The 4,155-nt window shown below is 28.8% G+C and overlaps 1 non-coding gene across 1 annotated transcript; it reads left to right on the top strand.

Moving 5' to 3' along the window:
- Nucleotides 1–3,166: 3,166 nt before the first annotated feature.
- LOC121209010 (small nucleolar RNA R71) lies at nt 3,167–3,273 on the top strand. The gene has a single exon (XR_005904128.1). It is a non-coding gene; the product is annotated as a small nucleolar RNA R71 (small nucleolar RNA).
- Nucleotides 3,274–4,155: the final 882 nt, after the last annotated feature.

Genomic DNA, 4,155 nt, shown 5'->3' on the forward strand with positions numbered 1-4,155 from the left:
TACATCAAGTGGACTCTATTATTATTCGAATCCAGCATAAGTACCCCCTATAAATTGTAGTATATAGGCCCGAGCAGCCTGTATCATCTCAATCTCGGTTGCATCATCCGATAATGTTTAAAAATTTTCTCTCAGCCACGAAAATTTTAAACTCGTAAATAGTTTGGTACCATCACCGGGAGAGCGTCCAAGCAAGTAATAGCAGAGAGTTATAGGATCTGCTATACTGCTTGTATCAGTTACTGCATCACCATCCACGAGAAGCCCTAATTGCATTGCGAAATCCTCTAATGTAATGGTGCATTCCCCACATGGTAATTGAATGGTGTGCGTCTCTGAGCGCCACCGCTCAACTAGTGCCGATATTAAATTGCCCCTCACCTCAAACATACGGATTAATATTGCTGAAACAAATCCTGTGGCATCTAAGTAGGGCAAAATTCGTGTGTCTAGCCGGTAGCTCAGAGCATGGCCACACGGCCGCAATACGTGGTACGAACCCTAATCATATTACAAAATTGGTTAAGAATGTGAAATTAAATAAAAAATCACGTGCAACTATGCTAAAAATTACTTACAACATTAGAACATTCTCTTATCGGTAAATGGATTGTCCTAACTGTGTGATCTTGTGCAGTAATTAAAGAACTCATATCGATATCTACTAAAACTATGAGATATTTTCTTATTCTACTTAACAAATAACTATATGAAAACATTTTTTTGTACTAATACTTAAAACTATTAATTTTATCTAAATTTACATAAAAAAATCAACCAATAAAAATATGAAATGTAATATAACTACATATCTAATAAAAAATTGATACTTTTAACACAATTCTAAATGTTTGTAATATAAAAAATTAAATATACAATTAATTAGTACAAAAACCTACTAATATAAATAATTATATTAAAAAAAGTAACCATATTTGTTATTTAATTTTCAGGGATAATAAATTAAATAGTAACTTCTTAATAAAAAATATAACATACTTCATTTAACAGTATTAAACTACTATTAACAATATTAATTAAAAATAAATAAAGGAAAGGAATGAAGGAAACATACTTTGGTTGTAATGGGTTGAGGGGACCTTCAACTTAAATTTTTTGTGTAGGGGGTTTTGTGTGGAGGTTGGGACCAAACTAACTCTTTCTATAATTCTAAATGTTTGTAATAAAATAAAATAAAAACTAAATATACAAATTAATTAGTATAAGAACCTATTAATATAATTAATTATACTTAAAAAATTTAACCATATTTTTTATTTAATTTTCAGAGATAATAAACTAAATATTAACTTCTTAATAAAAAATACATACTTTAACAATATTAAACTACTATTAACAATATTAATTAAAAAAAATGAAGGGAAGAAAGGAAACATACCTTAGTTCTACTAGAAGTGAGGAAACTTCAAAGTTTTTCTGTTTGTAGGGGTTTGGAGCCAACCCCTTTTATAATATATATATATTAAATTTTTTAGTTGAAAACAAAAATATTGGTCACAGGCTCGTGTTTTTAATACCAAAAAAAATTTAAAAGCATCAGTTTTTTTTAGCTTAAAAAATTTAAAAATTTTTTGGGTGTCGCCTGACACATCGGCCACACCAATAAAAAAATTATTTTTTTCAATTTTTTTGTATACTATTTAAAAAAAACTCGTATTTTTTTTCTAAATATTGGTGCCAACAATGTGTTAGGCGGCACCCAAAAAATGATTTTTTTTTTAAAAATAAAGTGGTGTTGTCGATTGGTCAGACTTCACCTATATTGCACTTTTGATTTTGCCCATTCTCGTAAATATTATTCATGTTTTCTTATTTAGTATATATTTATTTATTTTATATTATTTACGTAAAAAGCCTTAAATTTTTATTTAATGTTTTTTACCAAATAAAAGGAAAATTTATTTGCAAGTCCTTGTCTGTTTAGTTTTTTTTAGATCTGATCCGCACTATCACATGACACTCTTTAAATAGTCTACATGTCAATTTTTGACAAAAATTAATATCAGCACCCTAAAGTTACTTTGAGCAATTGTCTCCTTAATTAGCTTGTCCTCTTGTCCTTGTTCCAGCTCTCGACCTTTTTAAGTGAACCGGCCTCCTCTATACCGCCGTGATCTCCTCCTTGTTCTCCTCCCTTATTGTACTTTGTATGAACAATTCTAGTTACAATTGTTATGTTTTTAAAATTTAACTTTTAGCTTATTATGTTTTATTTTAACAAATGTATTATTAGTGAAATCTTAAAAAAAAATAAAAACTTTTAAAATTAATTTAATAGAATTAGTATGTATAATCAATTCGCACGAGTAAAATAATTAATTAAAATAAGCATTACAATTTATAACTTCTCAAAAGTTAAAAATATTATTGACAAAAATAATTTAACTAATAATAAAATTAATATTTAAAAATATAATTAAAATAAAATATAAAGATGAATTGAAAAATTAAAATAATAAAAATAACTTTTTAAATTACTCAAATTATAAAATGGAATGAAACTAGAAATATTTTATTATTTCTTAGCTATCATTTACTTTTTTTTCTATAACATAAAATTATTATTTGAAATTCTCATGTATAACTAATAATTAAAAGAACTTCTCAATGTAAAAAAAAAAACCTTCTCAAAAGTAATTCAGAAACAAAATTAGTAGTATATGCCACTTAAAAAAGGGATTAGCTTCTTTTAGGATTATTTAGATAAATAGACCGTTTTTCTGACTAGGTAACTAGTGGGGCATAGGATGTATTTTTTGAAAAACGCTTTATATAAAATGTGCTTTTTCTTTCATCCGTGCGGCTTAGGTTCGAATATTCTCTTAAGCTTATTTAGTTTTCTTTTTAATTCATGTTACTTACGTACATTTAGCATTTTTTGTTTTTACTCAAACCATTAAATCTTTTTACTCAGCGCTTCCACCTGATTTCCAACTTAGTAATCGCATCTATATTAAAAACATTGGCTGCCTTAGTAGGCTTTGTTCTCATAACTTGCCATTGATAGTTATTCAGTGTTATCTCCTCAATAAATTCTTGGGTTGCATCAGGTGTCTTATTATTCAGTGTTTCGAAAGCTACTGCATCAATTATCTGCCAAGTCGAGGAACCGTTGTAAAAGGTTTGAATTTGTAACCAAAAAGGTAACCCATGATGAGGGAACCTTCATAAAAGATCCTTAAATCTCTCCCATGCATCATACAGTGTCTCAAGTTCAAATTGAACAAAAGAAGAGATGTCATTCCTCAATTTAGCTGTTTTGGTTAGTGAAAAATACTTCAACAAAAACTTTTCAATCATCTGAGCTTAAGTGGTGATAGAACCTCGTGGAAGTGAATTCAACCATTATTTTGCCTTGTTCTTCACTTGTTCCTCAAAGAAAATGGGAACAATCGCAAGTGTATGGCATTATCAGTAACATTATTGATCTTAAATGTGTCGCAAATCTCTAGAAAGTTAGCTGACCATGTTCCCATATGCGAATAAAATAAACAATTTTATAAAACAATTTATAAGCACAGCTTTACTGCAAACGTACATGTCAATTGTAATATTTATAGTGTTATGATGGAACACCGAAGTATTCTAAGGATTTAACCCAAAGAAGATGGCGATTGAGTTTAAATATTATGCACAATAGAGTCTAAGCAACTACTGATATAATTTTATAGTACAAAAAATCATGAAAAGAAAAATATTGCAAGAAAATTGAAGATGCTAATCTAAGCACTAAATTGCAAAGAATTTAACAAAATGAATGACGAACGGTGGTTGGTTGATTTCAATGTGGTTCACTCTCAGGCAAGGTATTTAAATCATTTAAATTGCTAAGTGGCTCTATTTTATCTTTCGATCTCAATTTTACTGACTTAGACGAATTAGTTTCGATTTATCTTTCAATGTCATCGGTTAATCTGAGACTAATGAACGGGTGCGCAACAGGATTACCTTTCGGTCTCACTTGCCTAGATACTTCCTTAAGGGTGTCACTTCCTAAGTTTTTAGATCTATTCAATTTAGTGCAATTTATTATAATTTAGTGCTTTGTCCAAAAATTTCAACTTACGCACATCTCCATCAACCAAATCCCTTTTCGGTTTAGCTACTTATGCTTAAAGTTAAGAGAATGAACAT

This window comes from Gossypium hirsutum, chromosome A10 (assembly GCF_007990345.1).
Source record: "Gossypium hirsutum isolate 1008001.06 chromosome A10, Gossypium_hirsutum_v2.1, whole genome shotgun sequence".
Lineage (NCBI taxonomy): Eukaryota > Viridiplantae > Streptophyta > Magnoliopsida > Malvales > Malvaceae > Gossypium > Gossypium hirsutum.